This window comes from Podarcis filfolensis (genome assembly GCF_964270895.1).
Source record: "Podarcis filfolensis genome assembly, chromosome: 14".
In the NCBI taxonomy this organism is placed as follows: domain Eukaryota; kingdom Metazoa; phylum Chordata; class Lepidosauria; order Squamata; family Lacertidae; genus Podarcis; species Podarcis filfolensis.
In genome coordinates, this window is record NC_139616.1 from 20876375 (window position 1) to 20899247 (window position 22873).

The window sequence follows — 22873 nt, forward strand, 5'->3', positions numbered from 1 at the left end:
GGATACAAACAGCAAGAAACTAACAGCCCTGTTTTGCAGAACCTCCAGTTTGTGGGCCTAATTGCAGCCGGCACAGCTCCCCATTTGGCCTACAAGGCCATTCCTCAGAAACCATACCCCCTTGTCCCACACCTGACATCCTATGTCACAGACTACAAAGGAACAACCAGGAGCTTTGTTCTTTTGCAAGCAGGGCTCACTGTCCTCCCCAAGCAGCTGATCGACACGGACACAAAGCCTGCCGCATTAAGGAATCCACCATTTCCCCTTCTGCAGATGCCTGTGTTATGAACATCAAGGGCTATAACCTTTCTCTCTGTCTTTTACATAATTAATAGTTAAATAGGTCTGTTTGGATGGGCATTGATCACAGGAAGATACAGTGATACCTTGGTTCTCAAACTCAATCCGTTTTGGAAATCCATTTTACTTCCAAAACGTTCGCAAACCAAGGCACCGCTTCTGATTGGCCCCAGAAACAATGCCGACAGCCGAAACGGATGTTCGGCTTCCAAAAAACTTTTGCAAACCCGGAACACTTACTTCTGGGTTTGCGGCATTCGGGAGCCGATATGTTTGGGGACCAAGCTGTTCGGGAACCAAGGTACCACTGTACTTGATTCAATGAGAATCAGACAGCTTACGATGAAGAGATTCATTGAGTTCAGTGGGGCCCTATTGGATGCCTAGAGTTGCACTGTTTGAAATGCCAGCGTGAGTTTCTTGAAAGATAGTTGGGAGCCACTGCAGACAACTGACAAAGTACACCAGCAGTGATGCTTCTAGACAAGAATTTCCAAAACCACTGATTCATTGGAAAGCTACAGAACCAAGCTCTGGAAAAAATTTCAAGCATTCCAAGGTAGGATGTTGTCAATCTGGTGACTCCCACTCTCACCACCTCCAAACTAACAGGACATAACAATAAATATAACTTGGGGGGCGGCGGGAGAATGTTCAATAATGCTGGAGAGAATATTCCTCCCTCCCTCCCTCCCTCCCTCCCTCCACCACATTCTGGCTTGCAATGACACTTTTACACTTGGTGCCATCTGAAAAGGTGTGTCCCAGGCGCACTGGCAGGTTCTGGGAAGCTATTTATCATGCAGTGACGGCAGAAAACAGGTGAGCTGCCTGCCTGCCAAGTTTGCCTTCTCAATCGTTTGAAAGATGAAGGATCAGTACTTAAAAAAAAAAAAACCAGTAACAAAAAACCCACAACCCCGCTAACAAACAAGATCCACTCATTTCACGCTGAGTGCTCAACATTATACAAGAACAACAAAACTCACTTGCCGCAAAGAAAAGAAGAAAGAATGTAATTTTATATCCCAAAGAAATCGCACAAGGCCTTCACCATGCTGGTTTGACGATGATGGAGTGAAAAGCATAAGGAGTCATTTATGTTCACAGTTGCTGACAGAATTTCATGCGTTCTAGGCAAAAACACCCACTGAATATCCACATCCATATGTGTTGTATATTGCTTTTAGAAATCGACTGAAATGGACAGTGGAAACCAGGTATAAAGTTGGCATAAAGGTCCTAATGGTTAAAGGTAGAAAGAGCTATGGAACATCCAGTTCTCTCAAGTACAGGCCTGGTGCAACCCTAGCTCCTATTTGGGAAATTTTCCACGTCCTAAATTTAAGTTCTTCAACATTTCAGTCCCCTGTCCTACTTCTGGCTACGGATGGCCAAATAAGTCAATGTTGGTTCCTCTCCATTTCTATTTTTTGCAGTTTTACGTTTGGTTCTTAACAGTGGTTCAGGAATTGTTTATTTTCAAGTCCTTGTGAAAATTCACCGGCATCTTAGTGCAAATTTATCCCAATATATCCATTTTTGTATGCAATTTTGCCTAATACATAGAATTTCATAAATCAAGTTTCCCTAACATGATGCATTTTTGCATGTTATTCCCCCCAATAATGCATTTTTTTGTATGCTATTGCCACTACTATATGCATTTTGTGTGCACTTTGCCCCTAGTATACACGTTTTTGTAAACATTGCTTGGCTTGCAAACTGAATGCAAAATTCAAGGAACTGCAAATTTCGAAGGGTGCCTATGTTTCAGTTTGTATATGGCTACAGAAAGTGAGAAGTAGGTAGGTTTGCATTTAAATGCAAACTGAACCCAATTTCTCCCCAGTTTCTATTTCTGGGAGAGTTTCATTTTTTATTTTTTTATTTTGCTGAGAGCCATGCCTGAGGAAAAAAATCCTTTGCATTGCTGAGTTGAATTCAAGCTGGCAATTGAAAGGAATTATTGGGAATGCGCTCTAGGCCCACTCCTGATTCTTCTTCATTTTCAAGCTGCGGCTTGAGGTTTCTCACGCCTGATATCATATACGACGTCAGGAGCAAGGAAAGTGGGTGTGGTTTGCCTAAAATAGCCAAGCGAGCCAAACTCCAAGGCCTGGCAGGCCTCAGGAAGCCTGTGCACCAGAGGTTCCCCACTCCTGCCTTAGACCTGTCCTTAGAGTGTTCTTTACCGCAAAGTCAAGAAACAGCACAACCTGTTGGCAACTAAAAAAATAACTATACAATGGTTTTATCAACAGTTCTCAGTAACAACAACAAAGCCAGAACAGCAGCCCTGCAGACCAGTTGAAAACCGGCAGACCACTTAAACCTTTTGCCTTCTGCGAAAGATAATGTGTGATAATGTTCACTCTATAAAAGGCAAGTAGAAAGAAATAAGAAAGCAGGCAAGGGCAGGGCTGGCCAAGGGCAGGCTGGGGTTGATGGACCAGCCTTTACTGGTTATTAAAATCATGGGCCCCAGGCCAGGAATTTGCTAGTCCATTGGAAAAATCCAGACCTGATTCAAATGGTCTCAACTATTTTGCAGTCTTTCAATAGAAGGTGTGGCTCACACTCATGGGCCACCAGTGGTTGGCAGGCCTTCATGTGAGAACCTCTGATCTGAATACAACCTCAAACAAATGCCAGTGCTTAGGGTATAATAAACACAGGTCATGGGCTGACCTTATCCCAGTGGTTCCCATGGTCTGAGTACCCGGCCCATTTTCATTTTCGGCATCTTCTGAAGAACTAGAAGCCGCCCAGCTCCTCTCTTGCTGTTTCAGCTTGTTAATTACTTCGCGCTACTAACATGAACTGCACATTTCAAGACACATATTCCTCCTGGGCTTTGTTTACTTGTTATTATACTTTTAAGTGTCATCTGAAATTCCAGATGATCGCTCACTGTGCCCTAGATTGTGGTGCTACCAGAGATGATTTATCATATCTGAAGGGAAGTACGGTCATATCTGTAGGAAAATGAAGATGCAACACAGGGGGATAAAAGGGAGTTAACACAGTTCCGGCTGTAAAAGGGGCTGAGGAAGATGACATTTAGGTTCCTGTGCAAGATGTAATTTCCATCTGACTGGACTGGGCACATATCCAGCTTTTACTTCAGCCCCAACTTCACACTAAGCATAGCTGACGTCTCTTTTAAAAGCTTCAGAGAACAAACTGACTTGAAGTGACTGTTTAGTTTTTAGCAGAAGGAGGGAAAATATGTGTTTGGTAGCACTGGTGAAGTCTGAGCTAGTGTACTGCTTAAGGAGCGACGTTGTTGTAAGGAGGAGAGAAATATCTGGTGTGGTTCACAACTGAACTTGAATCTTCTAAATCCACACTTCTGAAATGGTACACGGACCAAAATCCACCTGTCCTCCAAAATTCATGCTTCTCCAAATTTTGTGATACGGTTCTCCAATCCTGAATGTTTAGTACAAAAAATGCACACATTGGGGGGAAACAAAATGCCAAAATGCATGATATCCGGGGATCTTGCTTTCTAAAATGTGTATCTTAGGTAAAATTGCATAGAAAAAATTGTGCATATTATAATACAGAGCAGACAAAATTTTTTGAGGGCTTAACAAAATCGCACATTGATGTAGCAAACTGAATTTAAGGTTAGAAAAGAGAAATTGTGAGGAAATGAAATCCATAGATTTGTCCATCCCTAGTTATTAGTACAGAAAGGAAAATTGCACTTGTGGTTGCTGGAGAAGAATGAAAAGCTACACCTGTTGAAATTCCTTCTTCTATTCATTTTTTAAAAATGCAGCAGCCCTTGTAAAGACTTAGGCCCCATCTGTATAGTACACTTAAAGCACTATGATATCACTTTAAACAGCCATGGCTTCTCCGAATGAATTATGGGAATTGCAGTTTGTTAAGGACGCGGGTGGTGCTGTGGGTTAAACCACGGAGCCTAGGACTTGCCGATCAGAAGGTCAGTGGTTCGAATCCCCGCGATGGGGTGAGCTCCCGTTGCTCGATCGCTGCTCCTGCCAACCTAGCAGTTTGAAAGCATGTCAAAGTGCAAGTAGATAAATAGGTACCGCTCCGGCGGGAAGGTAAATGGTGTTTCCATGCGCTGCTATGGTTCGCCAGAAGTGGCTTAGTCATGCTGGCCACATGACCTGGAAGCTGTATGCCAGCTCCCACATGACCCGGAAGCTGTACACCGGCTCCCATGACCCGGAAGCTGTACACCGCCTCCCCAGAGTTGGTCACAACTGGACCTAATTGTCAGGGGTCCCTTTACCTTTACCTTAAGGATGCTGCAGGTTAGGAGACCCCTATTCCCCTCACAGAGCCACCATTTCTGGAGTGGTTTAGCAGTCAATCCCTGTCCACAGGGAACTCAGAAATGTAGGTCTGCTTGAAGTGGTATGTTCCTGCTTTAGATGTATAGTGCAGATGGGTCACTGTCATATCACACAGATGCACACATACACCTTCATTTGCTGCTGTCGTTGGCATCCGTCTGTCTCAAGAGACAATGGAGGGTGCACCAAACTGACCTCCACAGGGCACAAGCCTGGGCAGTGTGTATAGAGGTCTTGGGCTGCCAGGCAACAAGATCCCCCTCTCAGCCTCACAGAAGAGATCCAGAGGAAAGCAGAGCAATACGTTTGGCACCAGCTTGGCTGCAGGAGTTGCCAGAAGGAGGTGTGCAAGATGCCATCCAAACATCTTATGGACTCCACTCTGGATTTGTCTAGGGTTTAGTCCTTGTGCATTCTCTTGTGCAATACTATTTTGCTGGTGCAAAACATTTCCCCAGTAGAACAAGTATACGGCTAAGTGACTTCAACTTTGTGGCACAGTACATTGGATATAACACTTACTAAAAACCAACAATTTTCTAACTGCTGTACATATATTAAAATACGGTGGTCTCTGTCTCATAAGCTAATAATTGAATAGACACGATACAAAAGGGAAAAGGAATTGGGAGAGAAGATGAAAGCAAATGGATAATGTATAATAACATGTAAAATTATGATAAAGATAGTCACCAGATTAAAGGCATTTTAGTTTATTAGTTTTAGTTGACTGACTCATTAATTGATTAAATGTGTGTAAAGTTGGCATATTAATAAAACAATGGTCGTAAGGGGGGGGAGTCTTTATTTTAAGATTTTCCAACTGAGGTTACAGCAGTCATTTTCATAGAAAAGGCATTCCTTGTTCTCTGCCACATGGGACAGCCTTGGGATAAAACAATTTATCATTTCTACATATAGTAGCAGCATGCAGACATCTTTGGTCAATTGTTGAACCATCAATATATTTTGACAAATACTGTTTGAATGAAAGGTATACAGTTATTCTTATATTTATTTTTGCACAGGTTCAAGGCTGAATACAAAAAACTACAGTGTGCACAGATCTGAAGTATGCAAAATTATTGCATATTCATCAAGGTGTTTGCCCAAGACGGAGTTTGATTACCTTGTTGGTACCTCTGGAACAAATGAACATGTCTTCAGGGCTCCTTGTTCCTCTGGAGGGAAAAACCATCCCATCCAAATGTTGCCTTTGCATCTCCCCCTTTTGAAATAACTACCAGATCTCCTGTGCAGGTAAGATGCAAAGGATTTTGCTTGGACATGCTGCAAAGGAACAATGAGCACTAAGTTCTGTTGCATTCTGTTCCCATCAAGCAACTGAAATCTAAAGCAGCACTCAAGTTTTGCCAGAGTTTTATAATGCCAATTGCTTCCACTTTCTTAAAAATACAGATTATATGCCCATGTATTCATAGAGATGTGAGGCTGCAAGCGACACACCCAGCTGTTCACCAGCATTGTACCCAATTCTATCCCAATTTTGAGAGGACGAGTGCCCTTTACCATCAACCTAATCATGTCCGCCCTCTCAAAGAATACCAGTAGAAAAGAAAGATGACCAAATGTTGTACAGCCAGCTATTCAAGCATCAAACTCCTACCTCCTGATGAAACAGAAAGATCAGTTCAGCTGTACTTTGGAAGTCACAGCATGTGACATCAAAGATCACCTGTAGTGTTATCACCCGGGAGATGATCAGAACAGGAGAGCACATTGCTGCTCTCATTAGGACCCTTTGAATTTCTCCATCAGCCGACCTCTGCCTCTCAAATCACCATGAACCAAGATAGAAAATATTAAATGAGGTCATGGGGGCTCTCTCCCTCTCATCTGCTTTAAACGGCATGGGAGACATGGTGTGACAGATCTGTCTGTACAATTTCCTCTGGCTGCAGATATGTTTTTGTTTTCCAGTTTTCAAAGTCATAAATGATGGGGGTTGGGGTGTGTGTTTCTATAGAAGTTTTCAAATTGTGCTCTGGAAAGCACCGCAATTAGAAGAAGATCCATCATGGCGGATGAGCTTCTTTTGTTTTTCTGAGAGACAAGCTTCTCAGTCATTATCAATGTCCCCTTCCTCACCATGCCCGGCTGCAAAGGAACACTGCCCACCTCTGCCTTGTATTCAGTTTCTTAAAAAAGTTTTCTCTCCCCCCCCCCTTTTAGACTGACTAATTTGTCTTCTGTGAAATGGGTGCTTTGCAACAGACCATGTCAACACCAGCCATTTTGTGAATTTCAAATCTAATACAGATTTTTTAAAAAAGCTTAAAAGGCATGTTGCAGAAAGAAAGTGTTCAATAGGTGCCCAAAAGACAGAATCTGATATCTAGGGAGCTCCAAAAGGTCAGTGCCACCACACTAGAGGCCTGATTCCTAAACTTTACAGAATAGACCTCCTGGTGAGATGGTGTCTGCAAGAAGCCCTCTCCTGCTAATTGCATTGATTTGTTGGGTACGCAACAGATGATTATTTGGGGTATGCAATGTGCCCCGTACTGATAGGGAACATACGCAAGAATACTTTGCAACACACATGGGTTTTGAAGGAGAAACAGCTCCCCACTATGAGTTGGAAAGTTACTATTGGACAGCAATTATCTCTAGCATCCTGTTCCCACCGTGGTCAGTGAGATGCCTGAGGGAAGCCTATAAGGAGGACAGGAGTGTAATAGCACTCGCCCCACCTGTGGTTTCCAGTAACTGAAATTCAGATGCAATCCCTACAGACTTAGCATAGGGCAGCTTCCTATATCCTAAACCAGCCTTACCCATGGAAGCTCTTGTGGTTCATAAGAAGAGCCCTGGTGGATCGGATAAAAGGCCCATCTAGTTCAGCATCCTGTTCTCACAGTGGCCAACCAGATGCCCATGGGAAGCCCACAAACAGGACTTGACTGCAACAGCCCGCTCCCAAATTGTGATTCTCAGCAACTGGTATTCAGGTGGGAGAAGAAAACGCTAAGGAGTAAACCCCAGACAAATCCCTAAGACGGTTGGATGGCCCCTTGTACGCCTCCTTCTAGCAACTCCTGCAGCCAAGCTGGTGCCAAACGTATTGTTTCCTTTGGACCACATCAGCGAGGCCCAGAGGCGTCTTGTCATCTGGGCAGCCCAGAGCCTCCATACAGACTGCCCAGGCTAGCGCCCCAGAGAAATCACTTTGGTGCTGCTAATGCAGCAAAAACAACACAGGAGGCAGCAGTTGTGAGATACTGGTTTCTGTAGCCCCAGCAAGTGCTGTGATTCTCCAGTGGTTTGACTTCACCTCTGGAGGCACACTCCATTGTCTCTTGAGACAAAAAGATGCCAACAACCTCCTCTGAGAGTGAAGGTAGTGCATAGCCATCATGGCTAGTGTGATGGGATGGTGAGCTGCTTGTGCGTAAAATCCTGATCCCTCAGAGTTTGGCTAAGTCCCCAAACCTCTGCCTGTGATGGAGCTCCTTAAGCATGGCTCCATCAATCGCTCGTTGAATCGGACAGTGGGCGTTTACGGAACTTCTTCCAGCATAAAAGCTCCTTAACGGAAACGCGTCTTCTGGACTCTCGGCGTGACAGTTTCCGCCGAGGAGTGGGTGTCCCTACGGGAGGTCCTGAAACCTCCCCACTGTTCTCGCTTGAAGTGTCTCTGAGCCCTCCCTCCGACTCACTTTCCCTTGGAACTCCACTTCTCCCCCTGCTGGTCCCCTCCTCCGCTGAGTGGTCTCTCTCACCCTCCATGAGCCCTTTCACCTCCTTCGTCTCAGATGACAGTTCCCTGACATCCACCTCCCCTCCAGGGCCCCCTTCACCCCCTTCCCTCCCCTCCTCTGCGGGAGGCGAGGGAGCAAAACCCCTGAAGGAACCTCCCTCATCTTCCGAAGTTTCGAACACTTCCCTCCACCTTTTGCTGTTTCCGGTTTCCAAGTACTCCTCCTCCTCGGAGTCTGTACCTCCTTCCAACTCCGATTCCCTGAATCCCTCCAGTTCCTCCTCATCGTCGGTGGTGCCAAAGTACTCCCTCCGGAACCTCGCTACTGGTTGAGGTTTCCTGGGGAACCTTTGGTGGAACGTTTCGATCAAGACCTCGTCATGGACCTCCTCTGCCTTCACCCAGGTGTTTTCCGACTCCGGTTCCCCTTCCCACTCGACCAAATACTCCACCTGATTACCCTTCCACCTGGAGTCGATGATTTCCGCCACATAGTTGCGGCTTTCCCTTTCTTCTATGGCTGGCCCCCGTGTGGATACCCCTTCACCTTCCCCCCTGTATGGTGACAGTAATGACCTGTGGAATACTGGGTGCAGTTTCATGTGGTTCGGTAACCGGAGTCTGAAAGCCACTGGGTTGACCTGTTGGATGACCTCAAATGGTCCCAATCTTTTGGGTCTCAATTTCTTGCAACCCCCCTTGAACGGCAATCCTTGGGTAGATAGCCAGACCCGACTCCCCACCCTAATTGTTTCACCTTCCCTTCTGCTCTTGTCTGCCTGCCTCTTATATTCTTCTTTGGCCCTTTCTAAGTTGTGTTGGAGTTGACGATGGATCGCTTCCATTTCCTCTACAAAAAGTTCAGCGGCCGGAACACTCCATCTCTCTCCTCCTTCCCCTGGAAACGCCCTGGGGTGGCACCCATAATTAGCCAAAAAGGGGCTCATCCCGGTGGACACATTCTCTGCATTATTGTAAGCAAATTCCGCTAGTGCCAACTTTTCGACCCAATCGTTTTCTCTGTCATTGACATAACACCTCAGGTATTGTTGAAGGATACCGTTTGCCCTCTCCGCCTGCCCATTGGTCTCAGGGTGCCTGGCAGTCGAAAAGTTGACCTCTACGTGCAACAAGCTCATAAGCTTCCTCCAGAATCTGGACGTGAACTGTTTCCCTCTGTCGGAAACTAGCCTCAAGGGGGCGCCATGCAGCCTAAAAATATGTTCTACAAACAATTTCGCTGTCTCTTCCGCCGTGACTGCATGTGAGCAAGCTACAAAGTGACCCATCTTAGTTAACTGGTCTACTACGACTAGTATGGCGGTTTTCCCCTGGGATTTGGGCAGATCAGTCATAAAATCTATCGACACCGCCTCCCACGGTCGTTCTGGTGTGGGTAACGGTTCTAATAACCCCGCTGGTGCCCGCCTTTCTCCTTTGGCTCTCTGGCATTGGTCACACCTTCTCACATACTCCCGTACATCCTCCCTCACCTTGGGCCACCAAAACTCCCTGGTCACCAACCACATGGTCTTGTGTTGCCCAAAATGCCCCGCTGTGGGATTGTCGTGCAGCTGTTTGAGTACTCTCCCCCTCAATTCCCCTTCGGGTATATATAGCGCCCCTTTGTAATACAATGCCCCGTTTCTTTCTTCAAAACCTCCGGGGTCTTCTCCCTCTCTCCTTAAACCTCTGAGCTTATCCTGGGCGTACTCATCATTTACCGTTCCCTCTACCAGTTCTCTTTGCCCCACCCAGGCCGCACCACACACCCAGTGGTCCTCTGGGATAATATGTCTCTCTTCTGGCGCTCCCTCCCCCTCCAAATATTCAGGTTTGCGAGAGAGAGCGTCCGCTCTGATGTTTTCTGGACCTGGCACATAGCAGATTTCAAAATGGAATTTGGAGAACTCCTGGGCCCATCTCACTTGGCGTTGGTTGAGCACTCGTGCCGTTCTCCAATACTCCAAATTCTTGTGGTCCATACACACTTGCACCTTATGCTGTGCGCCAATTAGTAAGTGTCTCCATCTCCGGAACGCTTCGTGAATGGCGAGTAGTTCTCGGTCATATACCGTGTAGTTCCTCTCGGATTTGTTCAGCTTACGCGAAAAGAAGGCACACGGTCTCCATTCCGACTCATTGCTCCCTGGCTGAAGCAGCACCGCCCCCACCGCCCGGTCTGAGGCATCAGTTTCCACTCTCATGGGTTTTTGTAAATCCACATGCAGGAGCTGTTCTTCCGAAGCGAATGCCTTTTTCAATTCCTCAAAAGCGTGCTCCGCCTCCGCCGTCCAAACGAATTTCTTCTTGCTGCTTAGACAGTCCGTGATGGGAGCCGTTAAGTGGGCAAAGTTCTTGATGAATTTACGGTAAAAGTTCCCAAACCCTAAGAACCTTTGCACATCTTTTTTCGTTTTCGGTGTCTTCCATTCCAGCACCGCCTGGACCTTGCCTGGATCCATGGCTAATCCCTTGTCTGATAGGCGGTACCCCAGGAATTCCACCTCCTTGGTGTGGAACTGACACTTCTCCAATTTCACCCACAACTGGTTTGCTTGCAGCTGGCTCAGCACTTCCCTGACATCCTTTACATGCTGCTCCTCATTCTCTGAATATATCAGCACGTCATCGAGGAATGCCACGCAATTCTTGTAGAGCAAAGGTCCCAGTACATGGTTCATGAGCGATTGAAAACAGGCGGAGCCTGCTTGTAATCCAAAGGGCATAACAAGATATTCGAAAGCCCCTAGGGGGGTGAACATCGTTGTCTTCCATTCATCCCCCTTCTTTATTCGTATCAGGTTGTACGCTCCTCTCAGGTCCAGTTTCGTGAATATCTTTCCCTTCCTCACCCTGGTCAAAATGTCATCAATCCTGGGCATGGGGAAAGTCACTGGTTCTGACACGGCATTCAGCCGCCGGTAGTCCACGACCAATCTCGGTTTATCCGTGTTTTTTTTGTCCACAAAAAACACTGGGCTGCCCCCCACCGCTCTGGACTCTCTGATGAAACCTCTCTTCAGGTTTTTGTCAATAAACTCCCTCAACTCCTGCATTTCCCTGTCTGACATGGCGTACAGCTTGCCCACGGGGAGCTGGGCCCCAGGGACCAGGTTAATTTGGCAGTCAAAGTCTCTATGCGGTGGTAGTTTATCTGCTTCCCTTTCGCTGAAGACCTTGCTCAGGTCAGCGTATTGTTTGGGCACCTTCCCTTTGTCCGCCACTTCCGTCCCTGCTAGGGAGGCTTTTGCCCCTTCTGGCACCTTTCCCTCTTTGCAGTGTTCCAGGCAATGTGCTGACCCAAAGGAGACCACTCTCTGATGCCAGCCCACTAGCGGGTCATGCAACGCTAGCCAGCTCATTCCCAAAATGACTGGCGCCCCTCCCAGGGTGGCTACATTGAACGCTATCCTTTCGGTGTGCCTTGCCACCCTCATAACCATTGGGACGGTCTGTAGGCTAACTTCTCCCCCCAACAGCTCCCTCCCATCTATCGTGGTGACCTGCAGGGGGTTGCTTAAAGGGAGTGTCTGTATCTGGTGTTCAGCTGCAAACTCCTTGCTCATAAAATTACAGGAGCTGCCTGAGTCCAACAGCGCTTTGGTCTTTAGTGGGTATCCGTTTGCCAGCTCTAGCAACACCTCTATTACTAGGGCTGGTCTTGGAGGTTCCGGAGTGGGCACTTTTACTGCTCCTTGGCCTGTCTGCAGTGCCCTGACAGTGGCAGACAGGCGTTGGCTTTTACTGGCTCCTGGACTTCCTCCTCCTTCCCCCCAACAGCTCCCGCCATCCCTTGCCATTCCTTTCTTTGCGGGCAGACTCTGGCAAAGTGACCTGGCTGCTGGCAGAGATAACATTTCTTGGCGCTCTTTCCCTCCTTCTTCCTCCCTTCACTGGGATTTGAAACTGCGCGCGCGCGCGCTGTTCCAACTTCCATCGGCTCTCCGGGCGGGAAACTTGGTTCTGGAATCTCTGGAATGCGGAAATCCCTCCAACGCTCTCCTTTCCCCTCCCGCTTCTCCAAGGCTCTTGCCTCCTGGCGCGCTCCAATGGTCAGCGCTGATTTGGTCAGCTGGTCCATAGACTCCGCCCTGGGCGCCCGGGAAAGTTCGTCTTTCACCGCCGAAGAAAGCCCCTCTTCAAAGAGCATTTGAATGGGTTCCGCCGATAAGTCCCACCCCAATTTATGTATCAACATTGTAAACTCAGTCCAGTACTCACGAACCGGTCGGCTCCCCTGTTTGCAAGCCATCAATTGCCTGCGCACCAGTCCCTGTTCAATCTCGCTGGAAAACATCAAATCCATGGCGCGAAAAAACTTCCTCGCGTCCTTCAGCATGTCACTATTCCCTGCCATCAGGGGCCTCACCCAGTCTCTCGCCCCCCCTTCGAGATGGCCAATCACAAACGCCACTCGCGATGCCTCATCGGGAAAGTCGTTAAACTGCAGTTCGAGAGCATACTGCATCTCTGTCCTAAAGGCTTGGTAGTTCCTGGGGTCCCCCCCAAACTTCTGCACCATTCCTGGCATCTTTCTTGCTAGTGTAGCGCCTTTTGCCTTTTCTGCATCCTGCGCCCTCCTTTCTTCTAGCCTCGCCGTTTGCATTGCTAGCTGGAGTTCCAACACTCTGTACCTTTCTTCCAGACTTGGACTTTCTCCAGCTCCTGCTGCTCCTCCGGCTCCGGCTGGGTTGCTCATGATGCCTCTCTGCACAAGCTGCTTTCAGGGACTGTCCGATTGCTGTGATGGGATGGTGAGCTGCTTGTGCGTAAAATCCTGATCCCTCAGAGTTTGGCTAAGTCCCCAAACCTCTGCCTGTGATGGAGCTCCTTAAGCATGGCTCCATCAATCGCTCGTTGAATCGGACAGTGGGCGTTTACGGAACTTCTTCCAGCATAAAAGCTCCTTAACGGAAACGCGTCTTCTGGACTCTCGGCGTGACAGTTTCCGCCGAGGAGTGGGTGTCCCTACGGGAGGTCCTGAAACCTCCCCACTGTTCTCGCTTGAAGTGTCTCTGAGCCCTCCCTCCGACTCACTTTCCCTTGGAACTCCACTTCTCCCCCTGCTGGTCCCCTCCTCCGCTGAGTGGTCTCTCTCACCCTCCATGAGCCCTTTCACCTCCTTCGTCTCAGATGACAGTTCCCTGACAGCTAGTTACCACTGTGAGCCTTATTCTCCATGAGTTTGTTTAACCCTCTTTTAAAGCCCTCTAATGGTTGTCTTGGGTGCTGTGGTTTAACCCACAGAGCCTAGGACTTGCTGATCAGAAGGTCGGCGGTTCGAATCCCCGCGACGGGGTGAGCTCCCGTTGTTCAGTCCCTGCTCCTGCCAGTTCGAAAGCACATCAAAGTGCAAGTAGATAAATAGGTACCGCTCCGGTGGGAAGATAAACGGCGTTTTCGTGCGCTGCTCTGGTTCGCCAGAAGCGGCTTAGTTATGCTGGCCGCATGACCCAGAAGCTGTACGCCGGTTCCCTCGGCCAATAAAGCGAGATGAGCGCCGCAACCCCAGAGTCGGCCATGACTGGACCTAATGGTCAGGGGTCCCTTTACCTTTTTTAATGGTTGGCTTAAGTACTTCTTGTGGGAGTGGATTCCATAGTTTAATAATAATAATAATATTCTCATTTATACCCCGCCTATCTGTCTGAGTTTCCCCAGCCACTCTGGGCGGCTTATGGCATATATAAAAACATAGTAAAATATGCAGTGCTTTTTTCGGGGGGGGTGCAGGGGTACACATACCCCTAAACATTTTGAGACTCTAAGTTTGGCCTCATTGAAGGGCAGTATTTCAATATGAGTAGGAAAATGAGAGTAACCCTAAACATTTTTTTAGGGGGGGAGCACTGAAAATATGTGCTCTGTGAGGAAGTCCTTGTCAGCTCCTACCTGCAAACAGGACCTGAGGCAGCTCCTTTTCATTATTTGCTTAAAGAGCTCCTGCTATTCCTCATGGGGTATCTTGGCGTAACAGCCATCTTCACTAAGGAACTGTAAAAGCCGGATGGAGGGAAGGCAATATCTGTTAATGAAGCCTGAGGTGGAATCAATGAGCCAGTGTCAAAATGGCAGCCGCAGGTGGGGTGGGGTAAGAGGGGAGGGGAGGGGAAGGGCCAAGGAGGAAGACACAGGATTCACCTTCCCTGTCTGCCCTAAATAAATTGTTTCAGCTCTGGACCTATCCAGAGGTGGGTTTGCGGGGTTGGGTTTTTTGCTGAGGCAGAAAATACATTCTGTATTAAGTAACACCAAATTCTGCTCAGGATAAGTGTTGCCAATTAAATAAATCCATAACACAGGAAGCTGCCTTATACCAGTAATTGACTTTTTTCTTTTTCTCTCCAATTTTAAGGGAGCGGCTTATATTCGGGTATTGTATTTTTTTATTTTTCCCCCCTTGAATTTTAAAGGTGCAGCTAATTTGTGGATGCCGCTTATATTCGGGTCAATATAGTACAGTGGTACCTCGGGTTACATACGCTTCAGGTTAAATACGCTTCAGGTTACAGACTCTGCTAACCCAGAAATAGTACCTTGGGTTAAGAACTTTGCTTCAGTATGAGAACAGAAATCGCACAGTGGCGGCGCGGCAGAAGCGGGAGGCCCCATTAGCTAAAGTGGTGCTTCAGGTTAAGAATAGTTTCAGGTTAAGAACAGACCTCCGGAACGAATTAAGTACTTAATTTGAGGTACCACTGTACTACGTCAGGCCACTGGTCCATTTCTAACACTATTGTCTCCGTTGATGGGCAGCAGCTCTCAAGTATTACAGACAGCAAGTCTCTCCCAGCCCTTAGCAGAGATGCCGGGGATCGAACCTGGGACCTTCCGCATGCAAGGCAGATGCTCTGCTGTTGAGCTACAACCCAAAGTGGCTGGCTGGGGTGGAGCCACTATGTTAGCTTCTTGGCAGGTGGGTTGCTGCTGCTTACTGGGAAGAGAGGCAAACACACCAGTGGAGCCAATTTGGCACTCCTGCTGGTGCAGCGAGTGGCTGTGAGAGGAGCTAAAAGTTCTGCTGCTTAATATCCCAGGTCCAGTAGCAGTGGGTGGTATCCTATTCTGGATCAAGGCAAGGTTGTTTCATATGCTCAATTGATAGACATGAGAGACAACTTGCAACACAGCGTTCAGAAAAAGCTCTGTGTCCTGCTTTATGGATGTCTCTGTGCATTTACCTGTTTGGAAGGAATCAGCTGATAATTTTGAAACTTAAAACGGGGAGGGGGGGAGGGAAGAGTTTGCCACTTGAGAAGACCAAGGTTTGGTCTTTCTTCCAGTGCTCATCCCACAGTCAAACTTCCTCTGCCTGCTTAGCAAAGGGCAAGAGGCTCTCCACACCACCACACAGCCAAGAAGAACAGTGTTTAACCCAAGGGGATAAGATGCGACTTGGACTGGTTTTGTGCTGTCTGGAAGCGTCCTGTAAATACTGATATTTTTCCAGAAGGAAAGCTGGCTGGGGCTGATGGCACATAACAGGAGCCATTTTCTCCTTGAAATAACTTTGCCCTTGTTAACACCGAGGCCTTGTTTTCTGCTCATAAATAATGCATCCCATTTCTGGGTCTCTCTCTCTCCTGCTTACATGCTAGTGTCAGATTCCACACTCTGCTTTCTGGAGACTGACTTTCTGGCTCTCTGAAGAAAAGGAAAACAGAGAGGAGGGGGGAGGGCAGATTCAGGAAAGACGTAACAGACCCACAAGGCTTATTAGGCTTAACATCACTGCTCCCGACTGTGGTTTCATTTAAAGGCATCTGAGGCTTGCATTCCCCCTCCTTCCCCCTGATGCTGTCATGTGCTTTAGGTACCCTTTTCCTGGCATGCACAAATAATAAATAACACCCCCCCCAACAGCAGTGGGCCACATGCATGTTGCCTGGGCTTGTTCTTTCCAGATTCCTAAATCGCAGGCCAGTGGTCTGAGATGGCACACAGCGCTGTGGCTTCGCAACAAAAGACCTCCAAGCTTTTAATTTTTCATATCAGACCCTTTCTTGCCATCTTGATGGTTTCCTTTTGATTGATCTTCTTTGACATCCCGCAACTGCTCCTTGTGTTTCCGGAACAGCCGCCACCGCTGCAGACCATCTCCTCTTAGGACTGGAAGAAATGTTTCCTGCAATCGTGCTTCGTTTTTCTTTTTTGCCTCCTTTTAATAACGTTAAATCTGTGCACGGCTTATGGCAGTGCACCTTTATGCGTGCCTGTTGTTGTTTTTTAATAGAGAGGGAGGGAATTGTGGGTGAGGGAGGATTTCTCAGACATCTTGTAAGATTGCAAAGTAGCTGTGAGGTGTGCCATGACAGGAAACGAAAAGGTGAGTTTAAAACTGTTCTGCTCCTGGATCTGTTCTTGGGTGCAGGAGTGTCCTTCCAGGGATGATGAGAGTTGTCTGGCTACATTCAAAACATATTGAAAGCACATTTCTTCCCCCAAAGAACCTGGGAACTATAGTTTACCCTGGAAAGCTATACAGTGGTACCTCGGGTTAAGTACTTAATTCGTACCGGAGGTCCGTTCTTAACCTGAAACTGTTCTTAACCTGAAGCACCACTTTAGCTAATGGGGCCTCCCGCTTCTGCTGCACCGCCGGAGCACGATTTCTGTTCTCATCCTGAAGCAAAGTTCTTAACCTGAGGTACTATTTCTGGGTTAGCGGAGTCTGTAACCTGAAGTGTCTGTAACCTGAAGCGTATGTAACTCGAGGTACCACTGTAATTCCCAGCACCCTTAACAAATCACAGTTTCCAGGATTCTTTTGGAGGAAGTAATGTGTTTTAAATGTGCAGTGTAAACAGAGCCTCAGAACCACTACTGGCAGAAGGAGGGTAATTCCCTCAAGACCCCTCCTGTGAGGCTTCTGACTGCCATCAAGTCAGCTCTCTGAAGGAATACCTGCCCTGTGGCCTAGATTTTATCTGTAGCGCTTCTTCTGGATCTGATGGGGAGGAGAGCGCTGCTGGGAAACGAATGCTGTTCATCAAGGCCAACTTCTATAACTGCATTACAAGAACTGTAACATAGAATTGCAGCTGAATGTTGGAAGACTCAAGCCAAGCAAAAGAAAGTACATCTTCCACAGCACACAGTTAAAACTAATGGAAGATGTAGCAACAGCCACGAAGTTGGATAATTTTAAAGTGGGATCACACAGATTCATGGAGCGTGGGGTTATCAGTGGCTGCTAGGCATGATGATGGTGTTCTACCTCCACTGCTGGAGGACGTAGGCCTCTGAATGCCAGTTGCTAGGAATCAGAAGTGGGAAATGTTGCTGGTCCACCTACCTTAGTTTTGTCCACACTGACTGATGCTCTATCACTGAGTGATAGAGTGGGTGGCACTGTGGTCTAAACCACTGAGCCTCTTCGGCTTGCTGATCGGAAGGTGAGCTCCCGTTGTTCTGTCCCAGCTTCTGCCAACCTAGCAGTTCGAAAGCACACCAGTGCAAGTAGATAAGTATGTACCGCTGCGGCGGGGAAGGTAAATGACGTTTCTGTGCGCTCTAGCACTTGTCACGGTGTTCCGTTGCACCAGAAGCAGTTTAGTCATGCTGGCCACATGACCTAGAAAGCTGTCTGTGGACAAATACCAGCTCCCTCAGCCTGAAAGCGAGATGAGCACTGCAGCCCACAGTCGCCTTTGACTGAACTTAACTGTCCAGGGGTCCTTTACTTTTACCTATCAATGACCTACAATCAGGGCCTTTTTTGTAGCCGGAACTTGCCGGACCTCAGTTTCAGCACCTCTTAGGTGGGCGCCATTGCCATTCTAAGAGAACAAGGGAAGCGTTTGTGGTGCGTTCTGGCACCTTTATTTCTAGAAAAGTAGCACTGCCTACAACCTTCCTCAAACATGATGCTAAAGGAGAAGAAAAACAGGGACGGAGGAGGGAAATAACCAAATGTTAGTTCTGGGGTTACTGCACAGGCCCCTTCTGGGAAAGGAGGAGCAAAAATTACAGCTGCTCCCAGCCAAGCTGATGAGGCAGGGGGCTTGTGGCCTCACCTCTCCTTCTGATGCAGCCAGGCTTTATGAGGGACTAAATTTGATTCCACTGTTACATTTATATCTCACCTTTCCTGCAAGGAGCTCAAGGTAGCCTGAGGGCCAGATCAGGAACCCTGGAGGGCCACACTGGCTTCCTAAGATGGAGATTCCTCACCCCTGGTGAAACCAGCTCAGTGTGGGTCACTCACGGAAACAGATGAAGCCTTATAATGAGCCAGACCAATGGCTCAGTACTAACTGGCTGCAGTTCTCCGGGGTCTCAGGTGTCTCCTACCTGGAGATGCCACTGGAGATTGAACCTGAGACCTTCCGTGTGCAAAGCGAATGCTCTGCCATTGAGCTGTGCCCTGGAAGAGCCACTCAAGCACAACCCCTAGCTTGGTACCTTTTTCTTGCAATGCTTCCCTCCCTCTTCTGGGTTCTCTCCAGCATTAAATCAGCCACAGAGGAAGCTGTCTGGCCGCAGACGAAGAGAAATCTGCAAGTGGAGCAGGCAGCGGAGGATGCAGGGCAAGATGTGGGCTGCACAACATACTTCAGACATACCCAAAACAAAACCACGGATGGAGAGGAAACAGCATCCAGGCCATCGGGAAGCGCATGCTTTGATCCGCGCCGATTGCTCTGGGCAGATGGCACATGGTTGCAGGAAGCAGGATGTTTTTAATGCTGCGAGCTGGAAAGCTGAGATGTACATTACACAAAGGTATTGTGCTCCATCAAAGTGACTCATGCACCTCTCCGAAAAAGCAAAGCAGGTGGCCAAAGAGCTAATATCCTTTCGCTAACAGTTATCACAACTCCCTGCATCTCTCCCCCCCCCCCAGCATTTGCTTTGTTTTAGGAGGGATCCAGGATCTGTCTCGACTGCCAGAAGTTATTCCTTTACCACTAACAGTGGTACCTCGGGTTAAGTACTTAATTCGTTCCGGAGGTCCGTTCTTAACATGAAACTGTTCTTAACCTGAAGCACCACTTTAGCTAATGGGACCTCCTGCCGTGCCGCCGGAGCACGATTTCTGTTTTCATCCTGAAGCAAAGTTCTTAACCTGGAGCACTATTTCTGGGTTAGCGGAGTCTGTAACCTGAAGCATATATAAGCTGAAGCGTACGTAACCCGAGAAACCACTGTATTTGGATTGGCATTCGCTGTGTGCACTTGTACCCCTAGGAGGAGGATGGAGTTTGCAGGAATCGGCCTCGCGTTTCACAGCTGTGCTCCTTGCTTTCTCGACATGCTCACACAGACGCCGAACAGAGCTACATACCATGTATACGTAGGACGTAAGAGAATCTTACACAGACAGACACTTGAGCAGGGATTGGGAACCTTTTTTGGTCTGGGGGCCGCATTCCTTTGTGGGCAACTTTCCAGGGGCCGCATGGCAGAGGTGGGCAGGGCCACAGGCAAAAGCAGGCAGACTCTTTACTATGTACAGTAGTCTACATTCCAGCCAGCCAGAAGTTAGGTGTTTCTACACAGACACACCCCTCCATCTGCAGCTCTGTTGTAGAGCATCAGCTCTGTATTTTTACGGTCCCAGGTTCAATCCCTGGCAAAGTTGGGTAGGGTTGGAAAAGACTCCTGTCTGAAACCCTGGAGAGTCACAGTGTATACAGTACAAAGCTAGATGGACCAATGTCCAGGCATAAGGTTTCAGGTTCAACCCCAGCATCTCCAAGTAGGGCTGGGGAAGACTCCTGCCTGAAGTGCCTGGATAGCTCAGTTGGTTAGTGTGAGGTGCTGATAACACCAAGGTTGCAGGTTTGATCCCTGTTATGGGACAGCTGCGTATTCCTTCCTGCATTGCAGGAAGTTGGACTAGATGATCCTCAGGGTCCCTTCCAACTCTACAATTCTATGATTCTAGAGCTGCTGCCGGTCAGTGTGGACAGTACTGAGCTACATGGACCAGTGGATTGTCTGACTAGTGATAAGGTGGCTTTCTGATGTTCCAAATGTGTGTAAATTTACTCCAACCTTCAGTAAAGCTTTGCTGGATCCATACGACCTGTGCAAAACATAATCCGTCACAAAACAATAGATACTAATAGAAAGCCTCTAAAAAAACAACAGGAATGCCAAAAGGAAAATGCCCAACATCTTACCCCAAGGAAGATCACTTTGTCAAAGATGGCCGAGCCTCCTTAAGGAGTCAGTTCCAAAGTTGGGCAACATCCTGGCTGAAAAACAATATTAAAGATTTTGCAGCAAACAACAACAACAACACAGAGCCCCAGGGCAGAATCAGCTATGGTCCCTGGATTTAACAGACTCAGAGCACACTGGACTGGCAGCAGTTCTCCTAGGTTTCAGGCAGGTTTTCAGTCTCACATGGTTGGGACTGAGCCTGAGACTTTCTGAATGCAAACCAGAAGCTCTAACCACTGAGCCCCTTTCCTCTCACCCGGCAACTGTGGGAGCCCTTGATTTCTGTGGATCTCTGTTCATTGCATCATCCTCTCCTGCAAAGCTCCGCCGATGTTCTTCTGTGCACATCATTTTGTGTTATCATTTTGCAAAATCATTTACAATGTGTGGTTTATTGCAATTTTGCACGCCGGGATCTATGTGAAGCTGCTTTCCTTCCCTCCCTCCCAGGAATTTCACAAGTTAGTCATGGCGGCCTCTGTGCCGCCTTCCTTGCTTATTCTGCTTTATTTTGGTAATAAATTTTCCCATACGAATCCCAACCCTGAAAATCTCGTCTGTGTTTCAGGTTCCTAAAAGCAACTGCTTGTTTAAAAAAACAAAGCCCTGTTGAAATTTCCAAACTTCTTTGAGCTAACTCAAGAGGAAAACAAGAATTAATCATATACACTTTTTCTTTAAGCAAAGAAAAACCATCTAATTAAAGCCACAGCAGAGAATCCGAGCCCCCAAGCCACCTCCTCAAGTTGTGGAACTCAAGCTCCCAGAATTCCCTGGGAGGAGGGATTGACGGTTAAGCCAAACAGGCCAAGCTGGCTGGGCGGATGGGAGCTTTAATTCTGTAAGGGGAATAGGGTTCTCCTGTTGACTCTCAGCACCCTTAACAAACTACACTACTCGGGATTCTTTGGGAAAAGCCATGAATATTTAAAGTGGTATCATAGTACTTTAAAAGTGTGGTGCATATGCGGCCTAGGTTAGGGTTGCCATATTCCCCAAAGTGAAAATCCAGGGGAAATTGTTGAGCTTTCCCCCCTCAAAATAAAGTTTTGGGTAGGGTTGCCACATACCCACGACATTCCAGTCCTGCCTGGGCCTTCCCTGCATCAGGCAGCTGTTGGGGGCTATCGCCACTGCTGCAGGGGAAGGCATAGGCAAAAACAAACGTGAAAACACCCCCCAACACTCCCCCTGGAAAAAGCAAAAATGGCCAGGCTTGCGACAGATGTTGCTCCAGTTGTGCCACCGCCACCACTGCTGCATCGCCTTCCTCCCTACCTGGCCAAGGGAAGTGACCTCTCATCACTTCCACTGCCACCAGGGCACAGCTTCCCCCTGAATCCTGCCCCCAAAGAAACCTCTGGGGAAATGTTCTGGGGAAAAAAACAGAAAACTGGGGAGGGGGGACGGGTTGCCATACGTCCTGGAAATTCCAGGTAGCTCTTTAAAAAAAAAAAATTAAATCCCCAGACGCTATTTTAGGCATCCGATCTCTGGGCACGTCCAGAATTTTTTGGACGCATGGCAAGCCTAGGTAAGATCTACTTAGAGTAGACCCGCTGAGATTAATGGACTTAAGTTAGTCATGTCCATTAATATCAGTGGGTCTATTCTGAGCAGGACTTACATTAGATGCACTCTCAAAGACTTAAATTTGTGTGTGTGTGAGAGAGAGAATTGCTCGGTTCTGGCACACACAAAATATTATTTGGGTCACAATTATTTAATTATACAGTAAGTGTTGACTTTTGCACCAGGCTCTGCCTGGTGGATCTCCTGCTTCTCCCGAAAAACAAAGCAGATCTCGCAATGCTCTGCTTTAGTCTGACTCCTGTACATTGCATTCTGATACTCCACCAATGGCTGTTATGCAACTATTTGGAAAAACCAGAAGAGTGTAATTTTGAAGATATACTGGCCAGTAGGGGACAGGTGGAAACACAATTGTCCTACAATAGGTTCAAAATATACCTCAGTAGCTGCAGGACCTTTTGGCAGGCATGGCCAAACTTGGCCCTCCATATTATTTTGGAACTACAATTCCCATCATCCTTGACCACTGGTCCTGGTAGGGATTATGGGAGTTGCAGTCCCAAAACATCTGGAGGGCCAAGTTTGGCCATCACTGATTTAGCGAAAAGAGGAGGAAGAGAGAACGTGATGTAATTTAATAAAATGGTGCAGGGCACGTAGAAGGTGGATAGAGAAAAGTTTTCCTCCCTCTCCCATAACACAAGAAGTCATGGACATCCAACAAAGCTGAATGTTAGAAGATTCAGGACAGATGAAAGGAATCACTTCTTCAAGCAGTGCAAAGTTAAACTATGGTACTTACTGC

At 47.6% G+C, this 22873-nt stretch overlaps 1 long non-coding RNA gene across 1 annotated transcript; it reads right to left on the reverse strand.

Annotated features, from left to right (window-relative positions):
* Window positions 1-2847: 2847 nt before the first annotated feature.
* On the reverse strand, window positions 2848-22478 carry LOC310749796. Its single transcript, XR_014541792.1, has 3 exons — window positions 20493-22478; window positions 14257-14358; window positions 2848-3738 (listed from the first exon to the last, which is right to left on the reverse strand). It is a non-coding gene; the product is annotated as an uncharacterized lncRNA (long non-coding RNA).
* Window positions 22479-22873: the final 395 nt, after the last annotated feature.